General features: G+C 41.7%; 1 protein-coding gene across 17 annotated transcripts in view; it reads right to left on the bottom strand.

Moving 5' to 3' along the window:
* Positions 1 to 13,316, bottom strand: part of NRCAM (neuronal cell adhesion molecule) — a 256,908-nt gene that overhangs the window by 220,103 nt on the left and 23,489 nt on the right. The window contains exon 2 of one of the 17 annotated variants that reach the window (XM_036918946.2): positions 636 to 702. The exons of the other annotated variants lie outside the window; for them this stretch is intronic. The gene's annotated coding sequence lies outside the window, so the exon portion shown is untranslated. The remainder of the gene's footprint in view (positions 1 to 635; positions 703 to 13,316) is intronic. 17 annotated transcript variants of the gene reach the window in all.

The raw sequence follows: 13,316 nt of genomic DNA, 5'->3' as shown, positions 1-13,316 counted from the left end.
GTCCCTCCAGGGGCACCACAGAGGAGAGAAAAGAATGAAAAAGGGGAAGTTGGGGCCAGTGAACAAACTTCACTTCATTTTCCATTTTTATGTATGACAGAACCATCTTTCAGTTATTCAGTAACAAATCAGGAAGTCTGATACTCAAGTATTTATACAAATGCTTTCACTTCATACACACACACACACACACACACACACACACACACACACACACATTTCTTTCAATTTGCAGGCAGTTGCACCTAAGAAATGTATATACTTTTGCAATATCTGTGCAAAATAGAGGAATCTGGGGAACAGAAATGGCCTCAAATGTATTGATCTTATCTTTCATTGGTCTTAGTCAACATTTACTTCCTCCATTAATCATCTAAAATACCTACATCAACAGATATTACTGAAGAGATTCTGCTTTCTAAACACACACAAAATAAATTTTTGCAGACATTTAATGACAGATGAGCATCTCCTTTATGCAATGCTACTCCTGAGAAGGTCACCACACCTGAATAGCAAGCAATTCTTTGCTAAAAGGAGAAATAATCTGTGTGTCTTGAATAAATGCAAAGCTCTTAGCAGCACATGAACTGCTGCTTTTTAAAGTATATAAATATACACAAATTCTTATCTACCTTTCTTGTGGCCACATATTTTAAGGGCATCCTGGAGTCCTGGTAGGAGGAGGAGTTCTTCAGCTATCTAGAAAGAAAGGAGAACAATTTCCAATTCTCACATTTCCCACTTCCAACAGTACCTGCAGCCTAACTGCTCATTTTACACTTAGTCCCTGTGCATTTATATTGTGACTTAACTTTGAAGGTATGCATGGTTCCTCTCCCCAACTATTCCATAGCTCTCCTGTCTTTGGTCTCGCTGAATCTCCCACAGCTCAAAGTAGAAACCTAATGTTTCCATACCCTAGTCTTATAGTCTTTTCATCACATGACACTGTCTCAGAGCTCTCTAAGGAAGCATCTTTCAGAGGGTGTGTGTGAGTGTGTGTGTGTGTGTGTGCATGTGTGTGTGTAAGGGGGGAAAGTGGGGATATAAAGGGAAGAAGCTATTCATGGTAAATATCTCCTAATAGAGTTAAGAACATGTTGGTAGAAGAAAAGTGTCCATTAACTAAGAATTAATGAAAACCCTGACTGTCTGAACTTCATTGCCCCCATACACCCTAAAAGAGCAAACGCAGGGAAGCAACACTACACACAAAGTTAAGAAGGATTCATTATACCAGTACAGTGAGTTCAACATTACAGTAGGTGCTGGGAAAAGAAGATGGTGTGTAAGTGTGTGCGTATACGTGTATTAGGCATCATAAAAGAATCATAATTTTGTGTTAGATGGAGTAGAGTAAGCTGAAACATCGTGAGAGCAATTAGTGTGTGCCAGATTAACTTTCAAAAACTTGTCTTTGACATGCCATACTTACGTTTGCCTAAAATATCATAAGCCACTTATTAATGTTTATGTGCTTTGTAATTATATATTAAGTATTTGCAAGTATTCCATAATATAGACTATTATGTTTTTGTTTATAATACAAAAATATTAATCTTTAAGCACTGGAAAAGAAATATTACTCAACTTTGTGATAGAACTTCAAAGTTGTGAGCAAAGATTTATCAACCAACAACAAAACATGTCAATAGTTTCTGGTAAGAATGTTTCCATTACTTTAACAGCATTGAGAAGCAAAGAAATATGAAAAAATATATAGAGAAAAAAGAACACAGTTATAGAATTTATTAGAAAACCTAAATCTTCTTAATGAGAAATTAAATCAAAACCTACCAACACTGGGTTTTTTGCAGATGAACTGAGAAAGAACAAGAAAGCATTTTGAAAATGGAAAATCATTTTCGAGAAGTAGGAATTAGAATTACTGCTATTATTGTCATTTTAGTTATAAAACTACTTGAAAAAAAGCAGAACACAAAATTCACATACAATATAACCTCAATTCCATTTAGTTTTGATTTAAATAAAAGAGGTACCATTCCCTCTACATTTCATATTGGGAACTGAAGTGATTCAACCCACAACTCTAGGAAAATCAATGGGGTAGTAACCACTGACAGAGAAAATCATTTTGTCCTTCAGTCATTTTGCTTTCTGATCAATGTGCACAGCTTATATTGAGAACTCCGTGGTTTTTGCTACTGTTTGATTCTTGAGAGTTGACAGAGCTTTCTGCTCTGCCCTGTGGAGGTTAATGACTTACTCAATCATGTTGTCTAACAAGAGGAGAAAGATCTGACTGACACAGAGCAGTGGCCTGTCCACAGGGCCCGGAGGATATTTCTGACATGGCATAGGAAGCGGCCCAGCAGTAAGCAAGGTCTGGGGGAAGTGGGGCTTCCAGACTCCTCAGCCACAACATGACTTCCACAGATACAACCTCTTCGGGGGACCACTGCACAAGGTCTAGGTTAGAGGAATGTTTCACTGAGCCCTTCTAGGCCTCTCTATTCTGAGCTATACCACCAACCACACAGGCTTCAAATGCTATGTCCCATCCTAAAGGAAGTGCTTCAAATCAATCACTTCTCAACATAATGTTCTAAGCTCAAGATCTTTTGTCACTTAATGTTTGTTCAGCGCTGTATGCAGGTGCTGCCATAAGCACTTTACATGCATTGTCTTATCTCATAAACAGCTTGAGAGATGGCGCTAACACTATCCCCATTTCTATAGGTTAAAAAGCCAAGGCTATAATTTGCTTAGTATCACCTGACCAATAAGTGGCTGAGCTTGGGGTCTAGACCAGGCTTGTATGCCTCTGGCCCGAACTCTTTTGTGTATTTGGTTTATTTCAAATTTACTGAGAAGCAGAGCATGTAATACACATCAGCCAGCTCTGACACAAATATACTTAGATTGAAAGATACAGATAATCCTTGACATAAAAATACATTTTAAAGTATAACTGAGTCTCTCCATCCAAAAAAAAAAAAAAAAAGCACAACAGAGAGCGGAGGATAAAAGTGAATCTATAGACCCATAAATAAAGTCTTATTAGGCACAGTGCTGGTCATTGAGAAGGTGCTCACTAAAAGTTCACTGAACACAGAACAATATTTTCATATTCAAAATACGTCAGAGAAGTCAGGAAAGATCATCTGAATAAAATCATAACTCTCAAAGGGGGAGCAAGTCAGCCATGTTCTGCAGTGAAAGAGCTCCCCTTTTCCACCCACCCCGGCCCCTCCCCACCTGGCTTCAGGGGGGTGATCCTCCCATTTCAGCCCCTGGCTCCCCAAGGCTTAGTCACCAGCAGCCAGGAGAAAAGGCCACTGGGGAGGCTGAGTGCTGGGGACAGCATCTTGCCTCCCGCCCCGGGAAGCAGAACAGGATGTGAGATAGAATACAAGACAGGAGTTTCCTCTGGGTGCAAGTGTGCAGATACACTGGGATAGGAAGTCCACTGAGGTGGTGACGTCCTTAAGCAGGGTGGAGAGGATGGGATGCTCATTGCATCATTCCTCATCTTGTTGTACATGTGAGATGATGACATGTATACGTGATCTGATGGGCAGAGGTAACTGAAGGAAGCAAGGAATTTATGGCGAGTCAGAGAGGGATGTAAATTAAAGTCTAAGACAGAAGAGAGGTTAGAAGAAAGAGAAAGTAAGAAACAAAGTCATTGGTGGAGTGGGCAGGGAGGGAGGCTGAAGCAAGAACACAGGCCCTCAGGAGAGATCTCAACAAAAGTGGGGAAAACCACTGGAGTCAGAGGGGAAGGAAAGATATGAAGACATACAAAAGAAGAGATTGTGAGCAAATGATGCGATAAAAATGAAAGGTAATTTCTAATGTGACTATATGCTATGGGCTTGCTCAGAAAGGAACTGCAGAAGTGGGAACATGGATACCTTGACTGATGAGGTTCCAAAAACATCTAGTGGCATGTCAGCCATTGCATAAGAGGCAATATTCCCCATAACAGAGTTATCACTTTAAGTTCTGAACCAGTTTTGGTGGAAATCTTGCTAACACACAGCCTTCTTAAACAGAATTTAAGTTTTCCTCTATGACTCAGGGTCCTCAGTGACATACACAGGGGCCACTGCTGTGGGAGGGCAGGAGCTCCCTTCTTTAACCAGAAAGGCTGGGAAATACAGAGAATGAATACCATTAGCTATAGGAAGCTGAGTAAGTGGTGCACGTAGACATCAGAGTGTAGAAATCCCCTTTCTGGAAGCTGATCTTCAAGTTTTCCCCAACTAAACAACAAGTCTCACCTCTCACCTCTAAGGTGCTGCTGTCACCACCTCTTCTGCACATGCTTTTCCCTCCTCTCCAAGAGGACAGAAGCCATGACACGGACCCCAAATGTGTCCCTGGGGCAGCTATGCTGACACCAGTCCAGTGCCTCTGCAAACCCATCAGCCTTAGATCCGCGCACTCGTGAAAGAAAATAGCATGACACTTCCATGGCCACAGATCTTGGGACCCTAGTTTAGCCCAGTGTTGACTGACAGGGGCAAGCGCATCTCATGGGTCCCACCAGGAATGGAGCATCAGAGAGAGTTGGGGAGAAGGGAATGAGCTAGAAATTACCACCTCAGCGCTGCCTGGGCTTCCCCGGGAAATAGCAGAGATAGCAGCCGTTCGGTCCACTGGATGTGCTGTGGCTTCCTGGAAGCCCTGCAGAGAGGGAAGTCAGTCAGATGTACAGCTGGCATCGCCAACTGAGAACTATGGCATGTCTACTAATTACTGGAATGAAGGGCTGGGTAGCCTGTTGGGCGCAAAACAAAGATGTGTGGAAGCAGACAAGGCCCTCTACACAGTACATTAAAACCCATCATTTTCAGGCATCTTAGTTTTTGTCTACAGGGTCTACACTATTATTCCAGATTTTAAAAATTGAATATAGAGTAATATTATCTGTAGCTAGTGGCCAATGGTTCTCAAAGTTGCCAAAGTAAATAGTCATTTCAATGAAAGTGAACATGATTTATTCTAACATGAAAATATCAGGGGAATAAGGAGATACGATACTGGAAATTGATCCTTCTTTGAAACATGTATAATTATTAAATCTCAAATTTGTATACTATCATTGAGCAGTAGGATGGCTATAAATCTAGCATACATACTACATTAGCATTTTGTTTTGTTTCACACACTTTCACTCACAGCCTTTCTCAATCAGGGTTCCACATAATTCTGCAAGAAGTGAGCCCTACAGAAAATGATTTGCAGGATTATTTTCTCAAGAAAGGTACATAGCTAGTGCATAGATGGTAGCACTCCCTGAATGCCCTGAGACATTAGGGTTTGGTGGAGTCCATGAAGCCCCCCAAATTCCATGGAAATTTTTTGTAAGGATGTCCCCATGAGCACTTTTCTGGGGTGAGGGGTCATGGCTTTCACTAGATTCTAAAAACGACCATGGCCCAAATGGTTAAGAACCACTAGAATATAATATTTGTAAGAAATATTAGTAAGAAAGAATAAACATATTAGAAATATGATGCCTAGAGAATAGCTCGGAGAAGAGAATCAGTAAAAGGTAAAGTTTTATTTTCCCAGTGCTTATTTCATATGTCTGTCTAAATCCATTTCTGGTTAGTTTTTCTACATACATCTGGTGATTAAGACCCCTAACACAGCTCTAAACCCTGAAATTCCTCTCCTATGACAATGCAAAGTGGGAATCCAACCCTGGAAGAGGTGACACATGTGTACTGTTTTAAAAATACTTAAAAACGTGCCAGTTTTACTTGTGGTGGTTTGGTGAGGCTTTTGGTTTTAAACTAGTGTGTTTATTATCCTCACCATCTACTAAGTGTCAAGATGTGTAAACATATCACAGAAGCTTTAAGGCCTCAAGTAATTGCCCCAGATTTTATAGTTCTTAGATGTATTTAAAACATACACTCAATGGGGGGAGTCTAGTAACCACAATGTTGCTCATGTAATTGTACATTAATGATATCAAAATTAAAAAAACATACACTCTTCCCCTAATGATCAGATTAAAATTTGAGGTTATAAAATAAATACAAAATAGTAGCCACCCAAATACAAACAGAAAAAGAACTGTCACGTCAGTGTCTGACTCCACTGACCATTTTGCCAGTCATGGGCGGGCCTTATCACCCTGACAGGTGAAATAAACTGTTGACGCTGCTGATTATCTAAGCATGTCATAAGCACAACTGGGTGGACAGTAGGCCAGACCTCATAGACAAATGCAATTACTGAGTAAGGCCTCAGCTTCTGGCAGAATGAGGACAGCAAAGCCCTGGGTTCCCAGCGGCACTGCTGCCCCCACTATTCTTTAGGATCTAGCTCAGGTGGCCAAACTGTTGTCTTCTTTATTTGTGATGAAAATGGTGAGTAGTCTACCACACAAGGATGACACCAACACATTAATCATTTTCGAGTGAATTCAAATCTTCACGGGAGAATGGTGAATGAGACCAGGCGTCTCCAAAGCAGGGCTGATCATGTCTGTCCAGCCAAACAGATAGGTGCATCCCTGTCATCAGACCTCGACATAAGCAGAATGTGATCACACATCTAAGTTTATGTTCATTTATGAGCTAAGGCTGCATACCATTTCCTATTTTATATTATCTCATGAATATGAGAGAGTATCTCCCTCAACTCCAGATGCCACCTGTGGACAAGGGAATGTATCTTAGTCATTGCTATGCCCTACGCACAAGGCTTAAACAGAGTGAGCACATGATACCTTTTCCTCTTTAATTGTATAACATATTTAACCAAACACCTTTACATTAGTAGAACTTTGAACTGCATGGTGCCCACACGGGAGGACCATTTCACCCTGTCCAGATGAAGCCTGCACCATTTCTCCATTTCTAAAGAAAAGCCTCATTCAGGATAGGGCTGACACCCCTCTGCCTATAAAACAAGAGGCCCATGAAAAGGGTGCAATACCAGCTTGTTGACCAGACGAGGCCCTGAATGCTTTTCCCCATCAGCAGATTAAGACCACCTGTCATTTTATCTGAACAAAAGACACTCACATAAGTTTGATCAAAATGTGAAATTACTGCCATAACCCAAAATAAGCATTTTTGTGTTCTTTGTTGTTTTATAAGTACCTTTGCTTCAAAACCCACAGATATTTATGAGGGAACAGACAATGTGTAAAACACTACAGGACATTCAAATTCTATGTGGCTCCTGCTTGCATATGGCAGTTTGATATTCCTTAAGCAATGCATTTATGGTCTTAGTTACTGAATCAGAATCTATTATTGCTCCCCACTGTCCAGTACCATACCAAATTTTGCTTAATAAGTTTATCACAATTGGTCCATGTTACTCATCCAATCTACTTCTCTATATTCCCAGCACAAGAGTTCTATTCAACTCAAGCCAATATTCCTGGTTGACAGGCTTGCTTTTCTTGTGGAATTCCCACTCTAGCCTCTTCACTCCAAATCCTAGGGCACCTCCAGCCCTGTCTACATTTCTTTTTCTTCCAGGAGCCTTCTCCAACCATTGGCACCTCCAGGGATTACTCCCTACCCTCAAGACCACTGCGCTATAGCTCTACCACATGACCTAGCACATCATTAAAGAACAATGCAGGCTCCTGTAATTGTTTCAGGGGAACTGGTCCTCTCTCCTCAATGAGATGAGTTCCTAGAAGGCAAATACTCCATGTGCCTTCCACAAGGCAGCTCTAATGGATAAATAACAGATAAACTGCCTTAGCTGTGTTTTTATGGACAAAGAAATCTGTCTGGATCAGTGGTTCTCAAACTTGAGGTTGCATCAGAGTCAGCTGCAGAGTTTGATTAGCATGGGTGGCTGCCTCCCCTTTCTCCCCTCCCCTCTAACCACCCCAGACTTTCTGAGTAAGACTGGGCTGGAGGATGTGCATGTCTAACAAGCCCCCAGATGCTGCCAATGGTGGACCCGCTGCCACACTTTGAGAACTACTGGTATGGTTCACCTACTTGAGCAGCAGATTCTAACTAGCAGAAGGAAGGCAGCATGAAATACTGGGGGAGACACAGGTCAGGAGCCAGAACTGGCTTCATGGCTTGTTCTGTTACTAGCCACTGTCTGGCCTTGGCAAGTTCATGGTTTTAGTTTACTGTCTCATCTGTAAAACTCAGACAAGAGTGCTTAGCCCATTGCTTGGGATGAATGGAGAATAATGAGAGGCAAAAATATATGAAGCAAATTGTAAAGTAAGTTACTTTACAAGTGAACCTGGCACTTAACCAAGCAGTCAGGAAATACATGTTGCATTTAATAAGTACTTGGCCTGAGATTTCAATTCTTCATCAAGTGACTTGAGGTAGGGACTTACTTTGTTCTTCAGTATAACTGCACTAGTTGGAAAAAAGTTTCATGGGTGTTACTCATTGTAAGTAGCACCAATTTTACCTTTGAGAGAAAGAGACAAAGTTATTTATGGTTACCATGCTCACTCCACTCAAAATGTCTGAAGTCCACCGTATTTTCTGCATATATACATATAAGTGTTTCCAAAAAGGAGATCAGAACCTTGGAATCCTTACACAGCAAGAGATGGCCACTAACACAAAAAGCTTGCCAATTCTTTGTCCAGAAAGAAATTATTAGCTGGCAATGAAAGTGATTCTTTTAAAAATAAACAAGCCAAAGAAATCCTACAAAATATATATGGCCTTGTTCTAGATTTACTGTGCTTAACTATTCTACTGCCACATTTCATCTTATTTGAATGGATAATCATCAATCAAATTTTAAGATTCCCGTGTGGTCTCACACTCTGCAAATTAGGAAAATGATATGTCTCCTTTACCACTGAGTTAAGATCCATGACCTTCTGAAGTATGTCTAATAAAAAGGGGTCATGGGTCATTAATGACAAATGGGCTTTGTGATGGATGTCTATAATCAGACAAAGGACAAGATAAACAAGAAGAAAAACACTTTAAAACTTCGCAGAAATGGAAAGGATATAAAATCTAGGTATAGCTGACATTAATAGCCCTATACTATTATACATACAAAAACACCATTCACAATTTCTCTACACACCACTGAGAAAAAGAAAAGTGGTCTTTAAAAATATTTTTGGCTAAACTTAAAAAATCACTGGAATTGTAAAAATTGGTGAAACAGCCTGCATCAGTCCTGCCTAAATACATTAGCCTAAATATATTAGTAAAAGTATATAAATGTTTGCTCTTTTGACTTCTTTGTTTTCTCTATGACACATATTTAACATCCTAATGAAAAGGAAAAACATGTGGGCCAACCTGCTATCCTAAGAGGTAGAGAACCAGGGCTTTGCACATGTGACCCTGTGGCTTGTGAAAAGGCCACTTGTTCTTTCCAACAAACTCATAAAGGCTGTAAATCAAGAGATGCTGAGATCCTTGGGCAAAAGGAAGATGGAGGAAGAGAGTGGGGAAGGGAAATGGAAAAGGGAACAGAACCACACAGGATGATCATTATGCACTAGGATAGGCTCCACAGACAGGGTCACCCCTCTGTGGGCACGTCTGTGATACACCAAAAACAGCAGCTTTTACAGAAGTTTTCCTCGATATCAAGATAAACAATTTTATGCCATCTTCAATAAGCATGTGTAAAATACCTATACAGAACTCCGCTCCTTTCAGATGTTGCACTTTTCATGCTCCTCCTTCCTCATCCATCTCACTTCATCCACACACTTTTCAGTTCCTTTTTCGTTGGCAAAAGAAGAGCAGGACCTCTTGACAGGCTGGCAGAATACGTGCTAACATTTTTCTGTCTTTTACTATAATTCTTGGCAAAGACCAAGCGTAAGAAGGAACATTGAAATTTTGACCTAAGATTTTTTATTTTTTTGAAAAAGGAATTCCAAGGATTATCAGGGATTACTAGACAGCCCAGCTCTTCAGACTGTAAAGAGGAAAGCTGTGGCTTCATACCACCTTTTCTCTTTTTTGTTCAGAGGGCCTAGTGAAATATGTATTGTTACAGGTGCTCAATTAGTTTTAGTTTTAAAATCTCCCCCAAGACCAAAGAGACAATGTGAAGGAGGCCCCTCTTTAACCTATTTTTCATATACACACTTCCCACAGAGAAGACAGACCTGAGTTTCATTTTTACTTCCCCTTGTTGCACACCTTTTACAACTCTCTCAACTAAAGATGGTATAAATACTTGAGTTGCAAACAATCCAAGATGACACTCTTGTTTCACAGCTGCCCGCCATGCATAGGTAAGTTCCTCAGTGGCATACACACTGACTTTTCCATTTCTCATTCAACAGATATTTAATAGGTACCTAATGTGTATGGGGTACTATGTGCTTGGGATGAACAATATCTGGCCTTGTGAAGCTTAAATTTCTACTAGGGGGAAGACAGATTAAATTGTGTAGTATTTCAAAGGTGGTAAGTAAATGAAAAGTGAAAAAACTAAGCAATTAGAGGCAATCAGAAGTAAGGGGTGGGGAATTGCAATTTAAACAGGGTGACAAGGTTAGCCTCATTAAAAGGGAACATATGAACAAAAACAGGATAGAGGTGATGGAATGCACATGTAAACCCAGGGAAGAAGATTCTGGGTCTAGGACATAGCCAATGCAAAAGCCTAAGGCAGCTGAAATGCCTGGAGAATCTTGCTTGCACTCTGAGCAGAATGGGTTTCTGTTACAGGTGACATGATCTGATTTTTAAGATCCTTTTGTGTGCTTATGTTGACAATAAAATGTAGCAGGCAAGGAAGGAACTTGAATAGGAAGAGGCTCTTGCAGTGATCCAGACATTGGTTTGATCCTGGGTAGAGCTGGTGATGGTGGTAAGAGACTGGATTTGGGACATATTTAGAAGGGAGTACAGACAGGATCCTGACAGGTTAGGTGTGGAGTATGGAAGAAAGGAAGGACTCAAGGGTAACTTCAAGGATTTGGCTTCGGCAACTAGAAGGATCGACTGAGATGAAGCAAGTCTGGGCTTGGGAGAAGAGCTGATCAGTTTGGGTATGAAGCACTTCTTTTTTTAAGTCTTTCTAGTGCCTAGAACATAAGTGAATACAATGGCTCGACATTTAAACACTGGTATGTAAATCTACGACAACAGGTCATTGACCTTATTCTAGTGCCATATTGTGGGAAGCTAAAGAACATTTGCGGAATGAATGTGGTGGGCTGCATGATGCTCCCTGAAAGATGTCCCCAGTCTAATCCCTGGAACTTGGAACTCTGTGGCCTTGTGTGGAAAAAGGTCTTTTTCAGATGTATTCAATTAAGGGTCTTGAGATGGAGAGAGTATCCTGGATGATCTGGGTGGACCCAACACAGTCACAAGGTTCCTTAGAAGAAGGCAAGAGTGTCCGAGCCAGCGGGAGAGAGCTCTGAAGACAGCGCACCGCTGGCTTTGATGGAGGAGGAAGAGGGTCCTGAGCCGAGGCCTGCGGGCAGCCTGCAGACGCTGGGGAAGACGAAGGAGAAAGGCTCCACTAGAGCGTGCAGAAGGAACACAGCCCGCTGACACCTGGATTTTAGGACTTCTGACCTCCAGGGCTGTAAGGTAACACATCTGCGTTGTTTTAAGCCACCAAGGTTGTGGTAATTTGTGAGAGCAGCCATAGGACACTAATACAGTGAGCAAATAAATCTGCAAGTACATAGGAACTGAGGCCATTTCATTCATTGTTGTTCCCCTAGCTCTCTACAATGCCAAGGGGAGGTAGGTAACCAGTGCATATCTGTTGGGTTCATTTTAATTTGGTGATAATGCTACTCACATTCCCACCTCTATGCCTTTGACATGCTGGTCCTTCTGCCTCATAGGCCTTTCACCCCCCTTCAGTCTGGCAAACTTCTCATTTTCCAAGAGTCAGATCAAACCCCACTGTCTCTGTGAGGAACAACAGCCTCCCCAGGCAGAGTCAGCCTTGGTTCTCCAGGGGCGTTTTGCAGCTGTGGAAGCTCTCCCCCAGCCCTGCTGCTCTGGAAGGCCGTGCCTGCTGCTTCCTCCCTCCCCTACACCGGGAATCCCAAAGACCCAGCTCTGCCCACTGGGTGTCTCCCAGTGTCTCACGGGGATAATGCGTCCTGGCACGCACCATGTGCCCGGAATACACAGATAAAGAAACAGCACTAATGTTTGCCACAGCTTTTCACTTTTTCAAGGCACTCTGATTTCTTATCTCATTTTGTCTCAATAATATCCCTGGTAAGAGAGGGCAGCATTGTTTCTGTCAATGGGCAACATGCTTGACTTGCCTAAGGTCATGTTATTCATGGTGGACTGAACCCCTGCCAGAGCCTCCTGACTCTTAGCCCAGTGCTCTTTCCACCGAGTTGTGCTACTTCCACCGCCACAGGCCCTGACTGGGCTGCCAACATAAGCACCCCCTTTGTTATGTCCGTATTGTGTTGGAGAAACTCAGACCTTGTGTGGCATTGTGGCCAAAGGCTGCAGCAACTCCTCAAAAATTGACTATTGTCTTTAGGTTTGATCATGACTCATAATTCCTGTCAAAAGAAGAACCTACAAAAGTAGCATTAAATTTGCAGGATAAGAAAACATCCAGAACTCAAATCTGGGGCAAGGTACTATCACCAAATGTTAGTTTTCAAAGACCTATTCAGGGCCATCCAGGCCTAATCAAGAGGTGGAGGTAAAGGGAGCTTCGCTTTAGTGGGTTGAGCTGATTCACCTACCAGGCTCTTTGTTGACTAAACTGGCAATTTTGGAATTCGCTGCGGGCTGCAAATTTTGGCAGGTGGTTACCAAGGGAAGGAAGGAGACAGGCAAGAGGGGGTGCTGCTAAGAAAGGTGCTCAGAATTCCAGCAGATAGCTGCTGGTCTCATTGCTAGAACTGTGTTGAACACTCTTTTGCATTTGTTGGTTTTATAGCATGTTTACTGCCTCAGCTACTAATCTTTGTCTCATGCCCACTAAGTTGGCTTTCCTACAAACTTTGAAACAAAATAAGAAACACACTGTTTCTATGCACTCCAGCAACTGTGCTCCTCGATGTTTGTCCAAAGGAGTTGGAAACTTATGTCCACACAAAACCTACACACAGATGTTTACAGCAGCTTTATTCATATTTGCCAAAACTTGGAAAGCAACCAAGATGTCTTTCTGTAGGTGAAGGATAAATCAACTCTGGTACATCCAGACAATGGAATATTAGTCAGTGCTAAAAAGAAATAAGTTTTCAAGCCATGAAAAGACATGGTGGAAATTTAAATGCATATTACTAAGTGAGAGACGCCAATCTGAAGAGGTTATACACTGTGTGATTCCAACTGTAGGGCAATATAGAAAAGGCAAATGTACGGAGACAGTGAAAAGGTCAGTGGTCATGGGATAGG

The sequence above is a fragment of the Manis pentadactyla genome, chromosome 7, assembly GCF_030020395.1.
Source record: "Manis pentadactyla isolate mManPen7 chromosome 7, mManPen7.hap1, whole genome shotgun sequence".
NCBI classification, from domain to species: Eukaryota; Metazoa; Chordata; class Mammalia; order Pholidota; family Manidae; genus Manis; species Manis pentadactyla.
This window is presented reverse-complemented; position numbering and strand designations above follow the sequence as displayed.